The sequence below is a fragment of the Corvus cornix genome, chromosome Z (genome assembly GCF_000738735.6).
Source record: "Corvus cornix cornix isolate S_Up_H32 chromosome Z, ASM73873v5, whole genome shotgun sequence".
Taxonomy (NCBI): Eukaryota; Metazoa; Chordata; class Aves; order Passeriformes; family Corvidae; genus Corvus; species Corvus cornix.
In genome coordinates, this window is record NC_046357.1 from 26,348,450 (window position 1) to 26,368,559 (window position 20,110).

At 39.1% G+C, this 20,110-nt stretch overlaps 1 protein-coding gene across 3 annotated transcripts in view; it reads right to left on the reverse strand.

Annotated features, from left to right (window-relative positions):
* The window catches only part of LINGO2 (leucine rich repeat and Ig domain containing 2), a 499,803-nt gene extending 483,183 nt beyond the window's left edge, over positions 1-16,620 (reverse strand). For 2 of the 3 annotated variants that reach the window (XR_005603919.1, XR_005603920.1), the window contains exon 1: positions 16,157-16,510. The gene's annotated coding sequence lies outside the window, so the exon portion shown is untranslated. Of the gene's footprint in view, positions 1-16,156 lie in introns of all 3 variants that reach the window. The other variant, XM_039567518.1, reaches the window with a different exon arrangement.
* Between the last annotated feature and the right edge of the window lie 3,490 nt (positions 16,621-20,110).

A 20,110-nucleotide genomic window follows, 5' to 3' on the forward strand; every position in this document is an offset into this window, starting at 1 on the left:
ACAATCATTAGCCAGTATGTATGTTTCAGTGGTTTGTGGAATTCTTTTTATTGTGCCTATATATAGAAAACCTGCAAAAATGTTTTTCAGTCCAATATATCATTGTGACACTAGTTGCTAAAAGGCAAATAACTAAAAGATAACCACTGTTATAACTATTGCTCAATAAAACATTTTATTTCATGTAAGGAATATCCATTTTTCTTTCTTAGTGACAGAAGCTACAAAGAACTTGTTATGACAGCAGTAAAAAATTCTTCATGTTCCTAAAATAAAAATCAAACTTTTCCAAGACATCTTAAATTTCTTAAGAAAAATAAGAGAATGTTCTCTATGAATATGTATACATGTGCTTGTTAAAAACTCTAAAGTTCTGTTGTACTATATTCAAGTAGTCCTTAAAGAAGGGATAGATTACTCACTAGTAATTAAGATAATGTGGTCTTATTTTACTTTAAAATAGAAAGAAAATCCCATCATACTCAGAGCTGTCTTTTCTTGTTTCATTGTAATACAACCTGTAAGTGTTGAGTTTACATACCTACTATTCCACAGTTGTTTTATACATGTTAACTTAGAGAAGACCCACAGATAGATAATCTAGTCAAATCTGGCTGTTCCCTTGGAAGAATGTCCTTTTCCTAAAATATCTGTAGAGAGGCATCTTTGGTCTGATATTTATGTGGTTTCTGCAGTGTTTGAGACCATATGTTGGGCCCTGGGAAAGAACTGTACTGTTACCTCTTACTGTTTAAAAAATACTCAGAAAAAGCAACAAACCCAGACATGCACCCTGTAGCACAAGCCTTTTCATTAATGGGTACTGTAAATACTCCTCCTCTCAAATTTACTGTCAAGACTATTACTGATCCTACTGATTTTACTGTCAAAGATTCAGCATTGACAAAGCATCTGTAGAGATAAGTTCACTAAATTTTTACAACAAAAAAGCCACCATGTTGTACAACACAAAACCAATGTGCTTATTCAGCACAATTTAGACTACTCATTTGAGACAATTCAGTTAAGCCCCTGAGACTTATACAAAGCACTAGATCGAGTAACTTATGTAATATTGTAACCATGAATTAATCATGTTAGAAAGTCTAGGTTATTGTGAAATGTACTAGGTACAACTGACTGGAAAACTCATTAGATATCTCTTAAGACTTCTTCAAGTGTTCTTGTAGTGTACAAAGTGATATTCCATTTCATATAGTTCACCATTAGAAGCATTTATATTTAGCATTTTTAACAAAGCTGCAGTGTTTTCTATAGCTTCTTAATATGTTACATTCTATGAAGCAGTAACTGCCCATGGTAACTTAAAGATTTGGTAAGTGCATTTGTAAAGTTATCTAGCTGTAATCACTGTACAAGAAAACGTGCAAAATATTTTTAGATTGACATCAGTCATGGGGTGCAGTGTAACAGAATGCTCTTCCTCAGCAGGGGTAAAACAGTTCACACTTTACCCTATTTTGAGAAAATTATCAGTGGTGGACAGAGGAGCGAGAGTCACACTGCTTTTGGTAATGAAGAATGCTGACATCTCTCTGACTCTTCAATCTCAAAGCCAAATATTACGAGGATGGGAAGAACAATATCTTTCCTGAAGGAAACTGGCACCAGTAAAGGTGTGGCAAAATTTCTAATAAGAGAACAAACTAGTGATAACAGTTGATAAGCAGATGACTTATGTAAAGCTGCTGAGCTGACACAGTTGGCCTGGAGATATGACTGACAGTCAACCACTTTATACTACAGAAGCTCCATCCAACTTTTTAATGGCAGAAACTTCTAATATACATCCCCCTTTGGAGTTTGTGTGGAGATTACTTCCTTGAGTTGGGACATTCCTGAAGGTTACTCCTCAAGGCTGAGAGAAAAAGATTTACCCATGTCATAGGTATGGTATTGGGGAGTAAAGTCAATCTGTACTTAATTATTTTGATAGCTGTAATAGAATTGCTTCAATATTGTTTCAAAGAAATCACACTATAATAGCAGTTATGACTACCTATATTCTGTAGTTAAAAATTCTGAATTCTTTTAGTCTCATCATTGACATGATTGTCATCTATTTAAATAAACTATTTATCTTATCCTTATATTTGTGTTGCCACCTTAATCCTACAAAGGACAAAGTCATATAAAGGCTCAGTTGCACTTATATAATCCTTTAGACCTAAACTATTGACCAAGTCTGTACTAGGATAGGACCCAGATGCACTTAGACGCCTCTCTGAGAAGGTGTTGAGAAAGGAAAGTGGTCCTTTCTGAACCTCATGACTCGACAGCAGGGTCTCGCTCATAAATCTTTTTGAAGCTCCCTTTCTGCTCACACCTATAAGGAGCTTTTATATATATAAAGAAAATCAGTATTTCATATATAAATGCATTCTACTCTCATAAATAGAATAGCCCCAAATTATTGTTTGCTACTTGCTCTTCAAAGTAAGGTTTCATAACTGGGTATATGTTCAGAAGTGAAACAGGCCTTATTTTATTATTTTTCAATTCTAATACCAATAATGAAACAAAGTGGCCAATTTTCAGTAACTTTGAAATGAAAAGTGAGAAATATCTGAAACTTCCAAAATCTCCTAAGACATTGTAAATAAAACCCTATTGAATGTTTTCTAAGTACCTGGATAACTACTTCACCAAAGAAAAACCAAGAGGTCATTTTTTTAAAAAAAAAAACCTTTCTGTGTTTTTATGGTTGAGTTTTGTTTCCCCCAATTTTTACTAAAAGAGGATCCTTTTCTACAAGGAAATGAAGACAGAAATGCAGCAGCCTCATTCTCCTGCCGAGCAGAGTATAAAATGTGTGTCTGGTTTTTTATAGCTATAACAGAAAGCAAGGCAGTGAGGAGAGTAGGGGAAGAAGATTTTAGTTTGACTTGAGTCAAGTAAGACAGAACAGCCTTAGGCATAGCAGTGCTATCCTGTGTTACTAAAATCACTTTCCAAGCAGTATAAGAAAGTGACTCATTTTAAGACATTTCTGTTGTTAAAGTGCAGTCTATGTGACATTTCTTGTATAATTCAGTCACACTTCAGTTTCTCTTAAGATATTCACCAATTCAATGAACTGTTCTCAGAAATTAATATAGAATGAGGTTCAGATTCCAATCACTGGTGAGACATACTCGTAAACAGGACTGCTTACTCAGGTGCTGGTGAAGAAATGGTTTCCCACTACAACACTGGCAAAGTCCACAGATGTCATTCTTTAAAACAAAACTGCAAACTTGGAAATCAGACACAAGCATACTGATATAAAAACCAGCAGGAGATAGAAATCAGTAAGTGTTCCTGTAGTGATATGCCTATATCAAACACTTGGTTGCAGCATGGAGATGTCAACAACAGTTTCATTATCTAGGGCAAATAATTCTTCAGCCTAGATTCCTCCAGTTCAAACCTAGCATCACTACTGCTTCATCTTGCATTCTACTTTAATCCAAGAATGCTACTTAAAATCATATGTAATCTGACACCCTCTTGAACAGAGTATTACCATGCCAGCACTGAACTCAGGCCTCCAGAATCTTCACATCAAAAATGATGGATTATGAAATAAACTAGATTTTATGGATTTCTTTGGCATCCCTTCTTGAGGTTCCAAAATTAGTAATGGATAATTTCTGCAAAATTTATTTTCATTTAGCTCTCTATAAGGGAAATGACCATCACCTGCACCTCAAATGTGCAGATTATTTAAAATTATAATTTCACAAAACAAACCAGATTAAGTAAATGCATAATGGCATTCATGTCTTCATTTATGGAAGTAATTTAAGAAAAATAATTTAATTTCATTTTTGTTATTAAAAAGAAGCCAATTGTTGAAAAGCAATTCATGTAATAACTTCAACATTTTCTGTCAAAGTATCTATAGTTTTGTCTTTGAAAAATATTTTCTGAAAGTATCAAGATAACTACTGTTGCCTTTTTGTAAATGCATTTTTGAAAGGATAGCCACTACATTTTAAGCCCTTAAAATTGCCGAGCTGAAAAAAGCCTTTCATTTAAAGCTTCACAATCATTATCCTACACAGTATGAACACATGGGAGTGTTAATTTAATTTTCATCAAAAGCTAGACTGGTAAATCCTGTCTCTAGAAATAGACCCCAAAATCACATGCACAGGTCCAACTACCATCATAATTCCAAAGGGTAGAATTCTTTGCAAGTGACAAGCTCAAAAATTAGTGTCTGATTCTTTAATCATTCAAAATTAGACAACAGAGAATGCCTACTGGCTGTCATTACGGACAGTATTGGCACCTACTCTTGAAAGAATCCCACAGTGAGTTTGATATTAAGAGAATCTCAGTCAACTTCTGGTTAAAAAATGCCTTGCAGTTCTTCCAGCCAGAACTGAAAACACTCCTGAGACAGCTTTACTGGAGATCAAAAGAAGTTCCATTTATATGCAGCCATTAGGCATGTGTACTCTTTTATACTGTTCTTCAAATAATTAAGGAACCACACAGGCCTGGAGCCCCAGTGTGCCAGAGTGCCATAATAACAAAACAACAAATTCCAGGAGTAAAACAGACCAAGGCATAAAGACTTTCAAAGCACTACCCTCTACAGAAGTCCTACAAAACTTGTTACCACATCATATTTAACTTTAGTAACAGATTCAGTGATGGTGTCCTAAACTTTGAAAAGATGCCGAACACAAACAACAGCTCCTGCTTCCTTTTTTCTGACAAGGTGCTGCTGCTGATGGTTTTAGGTCTGCGAGGACCTTTAATTTTGTAGTTGCTATCTAGTAACAGTGTTGTTGCAGCGATGATGTCCTAAGTACATTTTTGACCTGGGGGTAGAGTTGTTAGAGCAGTCTATTCACAGAAGTGTGTTGAATTAATAGCATTCAGCCATACACTGTGCTAGCACTCCAGTGACAGAAAGGATTAAATTGTCTCCCACCTTCTTGCTCCTTATGCACTTGGCTAAAGACTGCATTGACTGCATTGACAGCTGAGCAATAGAAGATTAGAAAAGCTAGAATTGCCAGCTAGCAAGTTCAGGATTATGCAATCACTTTCCTGACAAGAAGTAAAAGATACACTTAACATGCTGATTTACAACTGAAGAAGATACCACCAACACAGAAATTTAAGATTGTTCTCATTGTGGCTTTTCCCTCACATTTGCTATTTTTACTAGACCTGGAGCAGAGATTATCAAACATGTTTCTCTTCATGCCAAACACTTAACCAAAACATCATGTTCAGGGATTTAACCTTCCTGAAAAATTATTCAATTTTTTTTTCCATTTGCCACAAATCCCAGATAAATAATACCGCAAAAACAGTAACAATTCATTATTCCATATAAAAAAGAACAGAATTATTATTTTAAGAAAAGGAAAATGAAACTTCTTAAAAAAACCATAGAGCAGTGCCATCTAGTGATAGCCACCATATATAAAAAAAGTTTGCATTAATATGTGATGCAAATAGAGTATTATCAATCACTGAGCTTGATTCTTTTCTCAGGCAAAACATTTGTGGAACAAGCTGCAAGGGTAATAACGAGTTATATCAGAGGTCATGCACTTACCACTTCAAGAGAGCTCAGCATTTGCATTTCAAATTAAAAATGCTACTAGCAGCATATTCACAGGAAGAATCTATCACCCCTCACTACACAGTGTTAGGAAAGGAGTTAATATTTTCAGTGCTCTACAAATAAAACAGAATAAGTATTAGTGAGCAGTATCTCTGTTGGTACCTTTGAAGGATGTACTGGTAATTATTAACTGGAATAAAACTACATGAGAAACAGAAAACTACATTGTTCATACGCAGATCTAAATTATTTTCCTGACAGCTGCAGAAAATTGTTCACTTATTGTACTCTAAGTGAACCCTGACCATAAATATTCTTAAATATTGGATAGCTTGTATAAAAATGTAAGAATGCAAGCACAGGAGATAATGCAAAGAAGCAGAAATATTGATTATTTTCCAGTTTGTGGAATATTTCATTATTAGCACCTGCTCCTAAAATCTTGGTGTGCTTTCTCATAACAACAATAAATCACTGAAATATTATTTTGGAACTCAGACTTAAAATTTGCATTAAAATGTATGCAAAAATATGCACTAAACTCCTTTTAAAAGGACATCAGTTTGTATTATAAGAGTAACAGATCATTTCTGCCTGTGTGAACATAGAATGGTAGAGCAGAAGTTTCAAAAGTACTTGAAGCTATGCTCTATCTGCTTACCATAAATTTCAGAGAGCCTCACTAGTCTAAATCCTTCCGGTGAGTTTAAAATGTAATTGCTTTAATTCAGATCAACAGAAAGGACCACACTATTATGTATATATTATGGCATTGCTTTCTGCAGTTTTCTGCTTGCTTCAGAAAGTCTGAACAAACAGTAAATTATAAAGTTTTGTTAGATGTGTAGCCTATATGAAACAGAATGTACTGGTAACTTGTCATGGGCCCAAAGCCATTACCTAATTGTCAGAGTTATTCACAATTTCAAACCAGAGATATGATCATACTGCCTTCAAATAAAATGTTACAGCAGAACATGTTCTATTTTGACATCTGCTGAAGAAAGCATACCCATGTTACACTCCAAATTGACTTTGCATGTCTGACACCACATTTGAAGCAGTTTAAGAATTTCTAGCTGTGTCGGCTTTCTGTATCTGTTTGTTCTCTTTTCTACCTCTGTGCTGTTTCAAGGACATGTCCAGAGTGAAATACTTGAAGACAACAATAATGATATCTCTTTCAATCAAAAGCAGAAAATTTTAAAAATACACCAGTTATCTGCATTTCCTCCTCTCTACCATTCTGGCACAGTGTTTTTTCATGTGTCCAGAAGTCATACAAAATATTACTAGTACCAAGAGAAACACCATACAGTTAGGATGGATATAATTAAAGCAGAAATATAAGTTCTTGATATATTACAGGCGCTCATTTAGTGTCCTTACATATATCAATAATACTGTGCTGATGCCTTTTCCTGGTCTTAAAATCAAGACTGAGGCACGGTTAGAAGGGGGAAAGGGACTTTACCTTGGTATTTATTTTAAGGATCCTTAGGTGCACACATCCAGGTCATATGCATCAAGATGCACCTCGCCGAACCTGCCCCCAAAGCTCGGGTATAACATTATAGGTTTTACTAATCAGCATATCTATCAAAGATTCCCTAATGAGAGGCTCAAGTGAGCCCCCCTCCCCACGGAACCTTCCCCTGGATGGTTCTATCTTGGTTTACAGAATGTGCTCTGGAGAGGACCTTGGGGTTTGGGGCACACTGATCCCTAGCTATGAAGCTTCTAAAATGTTTAGTCTCTTAGCTTGACAAACAAGTCTAAGAATGTAGGCAAAAAGCACTAAGAATACAGAAGTTGTAAAAAGGTATAACAGGGGTATAAAAGAAAAGGCAAAAAATCTTCATGGCATCAGTTCTACTGTGTGAATAAAATAAAACTGTGACCTTGATTACATATTTAAGTGTAAATTCTAGCAGCCATGGACATGATACAGATTCCTCATACAGAACTAAAATTATGAAGATTGATTCTTCTATATGAAGTATCTCCTTACTTCCACTAAAACTCCATTTTCTAGCTAAACGGTGTCTCTGAACTGCAAACTAAGCAATAGCTTCATAGCTTTATAAAAGGATTCAGTGAAAAAAATTATCTTTAGATGCATCTTTAGATGCACCAAATATTCAGTACTGTTACCCTAACTGAATGAGCAATGAACTGTTTGAGCCTGCTAGCTCCTAAATCTCACCATAATCTCTTTTCTGCAATTCTCACCTGACATCTATTCAAATGAAACAGAAAACCCTAAATACTTATAACAAGCTGATTTAAAGTAAGACCAAGCAATATTAAGCAGAAGTAAAAACTCAAATTTGGTTGTTGTACAATTTAATATCAAGATGGTGTATTGCTATAACACACTACATGATTATAACCAGATGATGTAAGTGTTTGAAGGCTACTGTCTACCCACATTTCAAAGCAACATGTGAACTGTTTTAAAGCACGACTATGAAGAATAGAATGTACTGGTCAAACAGCCATGTAAATCAGGTTGGGTAGTGATGCAGTAACCAATGGAGCAACAGTTAAATTGATGGTTCCTACTGTCTGGTACTCTTCCTTTTGAGCAATGTAAATTGCTTCAGCTGAACAGTTAAAGCCTCAGAGGAAAAGACAAACCTCCTGAACACAGGGAAGCAATTGCATAACATGATGTAATGCAAAATATTTTTTATGATATTCAGAGCATGCACTCTTTTTTTATTTTTTTAAATCTTGTTTTGTTCATCTATTGCTGTTAAAAAAACTTTGCCTGGATAAAATATCTCTATAGTTTTGGGGAAAAAAATCCTGAAATTCCTATTTCAATACTGTTTGGTTAATGGATTATTAATTTTAAAATAGTTAGTAATTCAAATTTCTTTACCCATAACATGGCTTTTTTTTTCTAATGGGAAAAAAACCCAGAAACTAGAATATTTGTTATTAAATACCCTCATCACATCTCTACCTTTTCCATTTCAAAGCTTTACCATGTTAATCTTAATGTACGTGTAGGATTTTAATTATTTACACATGACACGGATTTTTTCTTTTTTACCTTTGTGTGTTCTCAAAACCACAAAAACTATTGACAAGGGGAAAGTCCAAAATAATTACTGAATAGATATAAGCAAGATTTTTGTATCCTTCTTAATAATTTCTTATTTTAATGTACAAAACTTTTTAACTTGTCTTTCCACAGTAATTGTTTGACAGGAGGAATTTGATGACTTATTTTGCAGTCCCCAATGCATAACACTGCCCATTACTTAATTACTTGTATGTCAAAGTAGAAATTATATCTATTTCTTAACAGAACTGGTTTTTTCAAAGTCCCAAATGACTCCTGTGCTGAAAACTCTCTCCCTAAAAGAATAGAAAAGACCTAATGGCGCAACACAACTTCCATTTTCAGAATATGGTCTGAGAAAAACAGAGAAGTCTTGTTGTAAGGAATAAAAAAGCCAAATTATTTACAATCTTTTTCCTTTCTTAAGAGCACGTGTGCAATTTTGTTCCTTTAATCAAGCATTTTATAAAAATATATGAAGAGCTTGATAAAATATGTTATCAGTAAGAAAAGTGTTTGATAGTAAGAATGCAACTGTACATTCACTTTAAGCCATGCTGGCAGCAAGAATGAAGCTGGGCAGGACTGTTTTCACAGCAGATTTGTATGCTTGTCTCCTTAAAATGGGCAGCAGTCATATCCTCCTGATATGTTCATCTAGATGTTTTGGGATGTTGACTTCATTTCTTTTTTTCAATTACTTCCTTGGGGTTTGACTAGTACTTAGTAATTTCTGACATAATTTTTCTTCCTAATAGTTGGCTGTCCTCCAGGTCAGACATAGCATTTAAAAATAAATTATAGATTCAGAAGTCACTCAGATGCTCAGCTATGCATTTCCTTCAGAAATCTAGGAAGCAAGCTATTGCAAGCTTATTATTTACTGCAGTTTAATTTCTACAATTGTTCCACTGCCTTTGATACGTCTTTTCACTACCTTTGTAATAACTCTAAGATAATTACTTCCTCCTCATTGTCTATGGAGACAAGAGAAACAAGAATTTCTTGGGGTTTAAGCTTATGTGAATCTACTTATCTACTTTATAACCTATTCTAGCAAACTCAATCCATTCCCAATTGGAATGAATTCTTGTTTGCACTAGGGTCTGTTTATGTTGTGAGCAAAGAGAAATTTTATCTTAAATTAAACCGATCCTCTCACTCTTTGAAGGCTTTCACTATCCAGACTGCAAGAAATGAATATATTCTGTTTTCACATGTTACCTATACCCAAAGTGCTTCTTTTCCATTTCAAAGTGTGCCAGTTTACACTGGGAAAGAGAGAGTCAAAAGCTGGCATGAGACAGGTATTTTCTCAATAGATTTGGTTGGTCCCACTCAGTAGTCCAAAAAAAAAAAAAAGAAAGACAATCAAAAGGAGTATAAAGATATATGCTAATATAGAATTCTGCATATTCTTCCAGACTACATCATGTACCGGCATAAACGCAACCTATTTTACCACGGTTCCTCCCCACATACATTATAACATTACATTTTTCCTGGCTTTTAAACCAAAAATCTATTCCTTCTACTAATGGTCAAACTAATACTTTCTATTTAATAGAATGGTAAGCCTCATCTTTTCTTCTGTATAATTGTCCTGGTTTTGATAGTTGCATACAGCATGGGAGGCATTCAGAGGAACATCTAAAGCAAGTCTTGTACTCAAATGTGACCATTGAAGATGAGTGGTTTTCTGAATCTTAACACTTTCTAACACCCATGACAGGAACAGCAACACAGTCTCATTTTCTAGGACAATTATTGCTATGCCTGGAAAATTGAATCACAGTGTTTAAGCATATGTGTAGTTGGTTACTTTTGAGAACAGCCAGGAACATTAATGCTGAAAAGGCCACAGGTTTGTCTGGCTCTCTCATTCTCAGTCACACACCACCCTTCCAGCTTCAGTCTTCCCTATTTCTTTCCACTGCAGAAACATCAGACTTTGTCACAAGCAATCACAAACTCTACCTCCTCTTTAGTGGGGCTGGCATCTGCTATCTATCCCAACTAAGGATCTGCAGAGTTGTAAAATCTCACAATCTTGAAATCTCTCCCTCCTTTTTTTCCTCCAGGGCCTACAGGGAAGCAGAATTTCTTCTTCCCAAGGAGCTTGTTTCTCTTCTTGTGTCTCTTCTGAGGTTATCTGCAGTCTCTATAACCATGATAAAACATAGTTTGGTCTTTGTATGTGTCCTTCCCACACACGTTACCTGCCTGCATGACTGGTGCCTTCCAGAGATGGTGGAGTTGTGACGATTTCAATAGATTTTAGTACATGTTGACCTAAAAAAGGTGTAGGTCAGCCATGGGAAGATATCAGTGCTGAGGCTCATGTGTGCTGTGAATGGGAATCTACTTGATGACTTGCAACAGAAGAATATAAATCTTTCTGCTTTAAAGGAAAAAAAATCCTGAAAATGCCAAACTGAGCTTTTCCTCAAAAAATCCTCTCTTATGAAATTCTTAACAGCTACTGCTATTCCACAAATACTTCACCAAAACACAAGTTGAAATGCAGTTCATGAATTGCAGCAATCAAGAGATAAATACCATTTGAAGAAAACTTTGTGTTTTCTCAGAAACAAGATAACCTGAAGGAAATAATAGGAGGAAAGCATAATCTGCAAGTTGGAAAATGAACAGAGGATGACAGTCTAAGTAGCAGTCCTGTTCTAAGGCCAGACAATTTGGTCTCTCTAGTGATGTGGTTCCCCATATTACTCTCCTAGTTACACAAAAAACTCTAGGGAGGGGAGTCCAGGAAATCCCACTCTTCCCTTAGAGATGGAGCTCTGCATTTGTACAGCTCAAAGATGGCCTTTGGCCTGCCTCAGTAAATGCCACCCCATGGCTCTTATAAGTATTCAACACTGAAGATAAGTCTACTTAAAATTATTGGGGCTGGGGAATGGGAAGAAGTGAGGGCTGCAGAGCACTATTAAGTTCCTATAATCTTAACAAATGACCACTGGCTGTTCCTAGGCGTTAAACATGAGTATCAGAACAAATGCAATTTTCTAAAGTATAACTTCAAATATAAAAAGGTAAGACTTAAGACATCTTACCTATAGTTTTACAGGATAGATCTGATTTTTTTTTTACCTTTTAAAAGAATCTCTCTTCACCTGAAGAAAAATGGCTTAAAGAAGCCATGCAAATTTTATTTAAAAAAAAAAGTAAAAATAGAATATGTGTTTATTAAAAGTTATAAAACATTAATCATAGTTACTGTTGTATGAATACTAGCTAAACAAAAAGAAATAGGACTGTAGGATAATTATTCTTCTTTATTCTGTCCAAAGGACAGACATTTTGCAGTTAATCCAAAAAACTCCACAATGATGAGATATTTTTATATAGACAAATATTTCTGTTGAAGATGATTCTGTTTACTCCATTGAAATACATTATAGTTTATTTCCAATGATGACAAAAGTTTGCAAATACTCTACTTTTTTTTTCTTTCGTTGCAACTTTAATTTTGAGATTGACAGCTAATAAATTTTGTCACTTTTTTTGTCCAACTAAAACCCAATTTTCTCCATTTTCTTTCTTTTTAGGAAATGTAATAGGATCATTAGACAGAAATCCAGATATCCATTTCCTTCAGACACATTTAGTCTTCTGATTTCTTTTTTTTTTTTTAATCACCTACTTTGGCTACGCCATTTAAAAAACACCAGCTCAGGCATAATTTTGGTGTTTCCTTACAACCCTTGCCTACTACAAAAGGAATAAGAGAAATGTTAGCAGAAGTGCTAACCAATAGTAAGAAGCAGTTTAAAATATGTTCACCTTCAATAAAATATTAATTTCAATGCACCCTTACTTCTATTTTCATGTAATTAGGAGTATTTCTGGAAGATGGGTTAAATGGTCCACTAACTCCACCTCACAGACAAGATATTCACTAAATATCCACACTGACCTAATAGGACTTTTATAATAATAATCAAGCTGAAAACACTAACAATATATTGATAAATAACAAGACTCACCTATAATCTGCTGATAGAAATATCTACTTCCAGTTTCAAAGTGAATGAGAAATTAGACTTTAATCAAATAACAGCTCTGATTGGTATGTTTATAAATAATCTTGTGAACTACTGCTTCATAGTATAGTCACTGAGAGAAAAAAAAAGTCACAAGATTTGCATTTTATCAACAGAAAATGGGCCAGCAAAATGTCATTATACAACACTGATGACAGTTTATCTTCTGTGTTTCCTCTCTCCACAGATTTTCATCATTAAGAAATGAAACTGTAGCCAGGTATCTAAAGGCTTATGAGATGGCAAGCAGATCAAATATGAATTCTACTCAACATATCTCAGGGGAATAATATTAATATCTCAGCACAGAAAACATTGATTAGTATATTGCATATCTTGAGGACCAATGTCTATAAATTTCAAATATTTCAGTTCCATTCTTTACAGAGTTATCTCATTTATTTGAATGTTTCTCTGAGGTAACAGAGAGGCCACACTCTCCAGGAAAGAAGAAAAATCTTGATTTTATGCTTTCAAATTAAGTGAAAAAAAAGTGTCTGGCTGAAAATTCTTGAGCTGAATACATTTTGGAAACTAAACAGTTAAACTAGTCACTGTACTAATTAGAAATGAGCAATAATTTATAAAGATTCATAATTAGACAGAGCTTAGCCAAATCAGCCTTATGACAGAGGCATGTCAATCAGTGACTAATTAGAAATAGAATTTTCTTAAATTTCCTGAATATCTGTACAAAAAAATGAAGAGAAAGCACGAGAATTAGAATGTACTCAGCATACTGTATCATAGTACTAGTAGCCAAATAAGCTAATTTGCAATAGGAGAATGCAGCAATACACATCCCTAGTATCATACAAATTTACTGAAATTGATCCATTTATCCCTCCACTTGTTCATCATCTGGATTTTTAACCACCAGCAACAGCTATAAGGAAATCCACCTTCTCACAAAGGACAAGCCAAAGAACCAACAGACAGCTACATACAGACCCTTCAGAACTCCTTAACCTTTGTTTCCCCACTTTATTCACTAGGGTTTACACAGTTAAAAGGTACACAAACAAAAAGCCAAAACCTTTAAAAAAAGGCAGCAATCATATCAGCATGACTTAGAAAAATCACCACAGGAATCCTCCTAGGATCCTTATCAATACCCTCTCCAATAACCACACCCACCCGGTGTTTATGTTATTTGAAGGGACAAGATATGAAAAGGCACTAACAGAGACTTACATTGCTAAACTCGGCACAGAGGCACTAATATCCCAATCTTCAGACCTCCTTAACTGTCTGTATTGGAGAAAAATGATACAGCTTCATAACTACAAAGGGCAAGTTACTTTGGTCTTTTTTCTTAACTGCAGGATACCCAAATCCTGGTATTAGTTCACAGTGGCGTGCCAGCGTAGTATTAATCACAGTACTTGTGGATAGCTGCTTAACCTAACAAGCTTCTCTAATACTTTGTATTTCTTCACCTCTTGCTGCTACTATGCAAGATAACATTTCCTCCTAGAGCCCTTTCGCAGAATGTCTGGATTCTAGAACAGTAACAAAAGATCTGATACCTGTTATACTGCCAAACCACACTGTTTCTATGTAGCCGATCACACCTTGCGCTGTACAGTCTATGTAGGTGTTATTCCTACTCTCTGAAGAGGGAATTCAGAGCAGTAAACAGTTTTCAAGGATATTCTGTTTACCTAAAAAGAATAGTATCGCTGTTCTGATGCACATATATTAGCTACTGTCAAAATCACTACTTTTCAAGAAAAATAAGGAGGTGGCACAGTAGCTGAGGAGTCAATCATTTAAAGTGATGATCTGAAGAAAAAACGCCAAATCCCATTTTGACTGGAATATTTACACATATATATACATAGTAGGAGTAGGAACATACTGACATTAGTGCACTCTTCTGTGTGGCCCATTATGTAGCAAAGTAGACCACACAGCTGCTCCAACTCTGCCATGAAACACTTCCTGGAAAGGGTGTAGCCTCTAATGGAAGTGCTAGTGCCTTGATTGCATACAGAAGGAACAGAGACCATCTCTTTTAATTTTGAGCTTTTCACTGGAAGGTAGAAGCTCAGGAAAGCATATCCTTTCATTCTACCTCCTAGCAAATTTTTTTTTTTTTCCATGTGGAGGCAGCTGTTGTAGGTCTGAATGATAAGTTAAATGTTATATAATTATTTTAGGGCATATGCATTGGTGTGAGGTAAAATCTTACACATACTGTACGTTGTGGATCTGTCAATTCCAGATGTGTCACTGTAAAAAGTGGGGTAAGGCTTCAGAACTATTGTGTTCATGCTTTACAGGTTATGGCTTACCTCCATGAATGCTACGCAAACTAATTTTCACTTCCCTTAGTGCTATAGTTTTGACTCAAATAAAGACTGCATGGCTCATTTTCATGACAAAGGCACAGAAAAGCTGTGTGCTTCTTTCTGCCCCCACCACCACCACCCAGCACTTGGCAAGCAATGCAAGTTCACATATAATTTATTTCTGAAGCATTCAGACTTCAGACGTTTTCCTTTATATATGAGAGGTTTTTCTTTTTAAGTGAGAAAGTTTTTTGAAAGAACAGTATTTTAACATAGCAGCATGTAATAAAAACACACTGCAGTTCTTTGCTGGGCAAGGAAAGCTAGAGGGGAAAATGCTTAAGAACATTCGATGCTTACTCCAGCATCTATAGAACAGGACTTGCAAAACCTTATATTTTAGACTCAAGACTGGACAAATGATGAAATGGTAGATGATTTTCTTGCCGTTATTTTTCTTCCAGGTATGTTCAGAAGCACCTGCATGTACTTCGAGCTGCTCCCTTAAAGGGGGGGCTATTGTGGATTTGCTGTGCAGAAGGTAAAACAGTGCCTTCACCGTACACCACCACCATCACCCCCCAAGACCCACTTTACTGATGCACGTACTCCAGCGACCACATCCACCACGGCAGCGGACACAGGTGTGGAAGCCTCTTCGCTGGCGACAAAGGACTATTGTGTTTGTGTCACGTCTCTCGGAGACCCCGCAGGACTCCTGCTCCCATCGCACGGTTCCCCGCCCGGCGGGGAAAGCTCTTCCCCAGGGAAGGTGTGATGCTGGGCACGGCGTCCCGTGCCCCCAACCCCCGACTGGGGCAGCCCGACACACACCCCTCCACCACCCCCCGCTGCCAGGTGGGCAGCGCCGTCCGCCGCTCATCCAAGAGCCCTCGGGGGGCCGGCGACGAGGCCGGCCCGGGCGGGCGGCAGTGGAGGGCTCTGCTGCGCCGCGTCCCGCCGGCTATCGCCCACCGCAGCCCTCACAACGGGAGGCGCAGACCCCACGCCGCGATCTCCTCTTCCCCTCCAGAGGGCCTCCCCCCCCCCGCCCCGAAACTTATTCTGCCCTCACAGGCGGGCTCCCCTCGGCCTCCACCCCGACGGCACCGGGAGGGTGCCCGTCGCTTACCTGGCGGCTGCCGGGGCTCTCCCTCACGGCGAGCGGCGGCGGGGCGCGCCGCAGCCGGGGCTGCCTCTGCCGCCACCTTCACAGCCCCCTCCCGAGGTGAGCGATGCGCGGGGTGGCGGCGGGGAGCGGACGGGGAGCCGTGACATTTAACCGGGGTCCCTCTCCTCCCTGGCGGGCTAGGCGGACGATCACCGCCCTCCTCTCCGCGGGCAGCCTGAGGCGCAGGACGAAGCCCAGTCCATCCCCGGAGACCCAGACGCAGCGCGCTGCCCGAGCCGCCGGCGGCTCCACTCCTCTCCTGTCCTCTCCTCCCGCTCGGTAATCGCCGCTGCGACTTCCCTGCGGCGGGGGACGAGAGATGCAGCAGCCGCAGCCGGGCAGCGGGGGCGAGGCTGGCCACCTGCCCCTCGGCGGGGCCAGGCGCCAAGGGGACAGCAGCGGGGCGCAGTGGCGAACGGGCGAGGCGGCGGCGGCAGCGCGGGGAGGCAGCGCCAGCTCGAGGTGAGGGCGGGCGGGCGGTGGGGAGGGGAGGAGGGGGCGCGTCTCTGTCAGAGGCGGAGCGGCTCCTTCCGCGCGGCGGCTCACTCGCCGGCGAGTCCCGCCGAAGCAGCGGCGGCACCTCGGGGAGGCAGAGCGGTTCGCGGAGTGGCGGGCGAGCCTCCCCTACCCCGGTCGCCGCTCGGCGGCGGAGAGGCACCCCCGGCCGTGGGCAGGCGGCCGCCGGCCTTTATTAACCCTCCCCGCCGTGAGGAGGGAGCGCGTGCGGCGCCCCCGCAACCCCGCAAGACGCGGTGCCCCCGCCTCCCCGGCGCGGGTGATCCCCCCTCTTCCAGTCTTGCTCCCGCCCCGCCGCGTTGCGGGGAGAGCAGGGCGGCTCCGCGGCGCGGAGGTCGGAGCGCCCCGGTTCCGCGGGGTGCCGCGGTTCGGGGGTGTGTCCCCCCGGGAGCGGGGGGCGCGGAGGAGGGGGAGACCCGCGCGGCTGAGCAGCCATTTCAAGAGCGGCGCGGTGCGGAGAGCGCGGTTCGTCCCTCTGCGCGCCCGACGGCGCCGCTCGGGGCACGCTCCGGGAGAGGCAGCGGGAGAGAGGAGGGCACTGTCCGGCGCGGCGAGGGGGCGCCGGCGCCTCGGGGAGGCCCCGCGGGTGAGGGCTGGCTGGGGTCTGGCGCGGCTCGACAGGACGGGGGTGCGGCTGCGGAGCGGTGACCGTCGCCGTCGGCCTTGTGTTCTGCAGGCACCCGCTTCCGAGGCTTCCTTGGGACCGTGCTGCGAAGAGGACGCTGACCGCGGTGTGGGGGCGTCTCCAGCCTTCTCGTCGCTTGCTTGGCTTGCTTTTGATGCTGGAAGAGCTGTTGCTGGCCCCTTTCTTCCCTGCACTTGGGGAAGTCAGTGCTGCATGGGGTTTGGAGCTCCGTACCCCACTCTGCGTTCTTTTTACTCTTTGAAATAGTTGGATTTAACACATTTTTTAATGGAGGACGAGGAGTGTCAGGATTACATTGAGCAATTCAGGAACAGCAATACCAAGTCCCTAAGATGATTCTAAGAATGACCCGTTACTTCTTTTTAATTTTTTGTACTGGCAGCAAATCGTATCCCTGTCATATCCCTGTCCATAGAAGGCTGTCTGGAGGCTGCAATCCTCAGAGACCTGCATGTTCTAAAACTGATGAAAAATTGATACATTGAATGATTTTCTCTTACCGGTAGGAGCAGTGACATGAAAGTTACACAGAATCAAATAGTAACTGTGAGTTATGCAGTATTTTGCATTCTCCCTTCACTTTCACAAATGTACAAATGTCTGCATATACACAGTTTGCACAGCTTTTTGCTAACATAGCAGGGTGGGAGGTAAATGAAAACATACATAACCCAGACATGCTATGTTGGAAGTGGAAGACTTAGAATAAAGGAAGCTAACACAAATTAAACATAGTCCTTTATTTTTTTGCCACAAATGTCCAAGGTTATGTGTTTGTTTGGTGTTTTGTTTTGTTTTGTTTTTTTTTCAAATAGCATTCCAAGCAGTAGACCTGGTAGATAGCTATACTTCAGAGATAAGAAAATTGTTGTCTTTGCAGCAGAAGATTTTCCATTTAGCTTCTTCAGTCAGCTTCAGTGTTTATTTCAGTCTTACCAAGACCTCCTGTTGGCTCCTTCTGTGGCATAAGCCACCCAAAGATGGAGACAAACGAAAGTTCAGCTAGTTACCTTTAGCCACTGATAAATAACTTTGGTTAAAGAGAAGTATCTTGATGTTGGTCCAACATCTGTTCATGCTATTATACACATAATGCACTCAACAATAAAATGAAGTACTGTTAATCCAGAATGATGCTAAATATCCACTCAGGAGGACTATGGCTTATACTAAATTATAGGGAGAAACAATAGGAAGGAATAATCCATAATTAAATAATTGAGAGTTCCTGCAAAGTTGGGAGAACACAGTAAAATGGTACCTGGTTTTATTTTTTATAAAATAAACATCCTGTCATCTGGATTCAAAAGCAATTAACTCACTGAATTTTTCAAATTAACCCATTTTTTTAAAACACTGGCAGCATAATGCAGTGTTCCTTGAACAGGTCTCAAATTGAGTACCCAAAGACATTAATTAATACTGAATCCCAGATATTGAACTGTAGTTAGTTAAAAACAAAAAAAAAAGAATCCACAAAACATTGCTGTCTGTGATTTCTGTGGAGTGCTAGTAGCACAAAGAGATTGCTATTCTGAAGAAATTGCGCTGCTGTTTTCATACCCAGTAAAATTTTATATTGCATATAGCAGTTTCTAAAATTTGCCAGTTCAGTGTAATTTTTCTGAAGGTATATAAACAGCAACATAAAGAAGTGCATCTACTCTAAGAAGTGTACTGACAAGAAATGAGAGTCTCTTCTGAACACTGCCACCTTTTGAATGTTACTCTAAGGGGAGGACAAAGCAACATAGCTGTACATAAAGACTGAATTACTACAGACTAAAAATAGAAACAGGAAAATACTAAGGTTATCACTGGAGCCCTTGGAGTTTTTCCTGAAGAAAGGAGATGCTGCAGGTGAAATCTGGAAAAAATTAGTGACTGAAACTTAAGCAGAATGGATCACCAAAGGGAACTTCATTAAATGATGGAGCAATGAAAAGCTTTAATAACTCTTCTGTGTCTCTTCAGTCAAATCACAGTTGTAATGGCCTGTTCAATGTACTGTGCATATTTTGTGAATCACAAAATGTACTTTTGCAGTAAGATGCCCAACCTTAATGCAGCTTGAGAAGCTTGCCATTTTCTTTCACATGTAGGTATTTGGCTTTCAGAAGAGATGAAACAACATTGCACAACAAAAAATCAAATGTTTCTGTACTGCTGTCTCTTCAATCAGGTCTCCATATAAAAATCGAAGCTGATCAGACTTTTTTTTTCCGCTAGGGAAGTATATGCATAACACAACCTAAAAGCATTTTCAAAAGCACCCATTAGTTCTTTAATTGGAAGGGACTTTGAGAGGGTGTTGTACTTCTATTTTGCTATAAGGTCTTGAAAAGGAAGGAAAAAGATCACAATCATACTTCCTTTGTAATTAGCTCTGAAAAAGTAGTTCCTATAGAAACTAGAATTATTATGCATTTACCTTCAACTGTATTGTAAGTAAAGATTACAGTGCCTCTTCAAATGAAATTAAATAATCTTTGAATCTGATTATTTTACATGAAATATTAAATGTATCAAAATTCTTTAGCTATTTTTATCTGTCTTGTAAAGATTTCCTTCAGCCAGTGTACTGGCACTCAGAGGTTTCTGTAGCAAAAATTCAAACAGTGCTGTTCCTATTGGTTTTGGTATCTACAATAGGTTTTTTCAGATTTATAGAAATGTTAAGCCTTATAAATCTCTGAAGATCGGGGCTCACTATGGTGTTCTCATGGGTGTTTTTGCCCCGGTATTTAGCATAT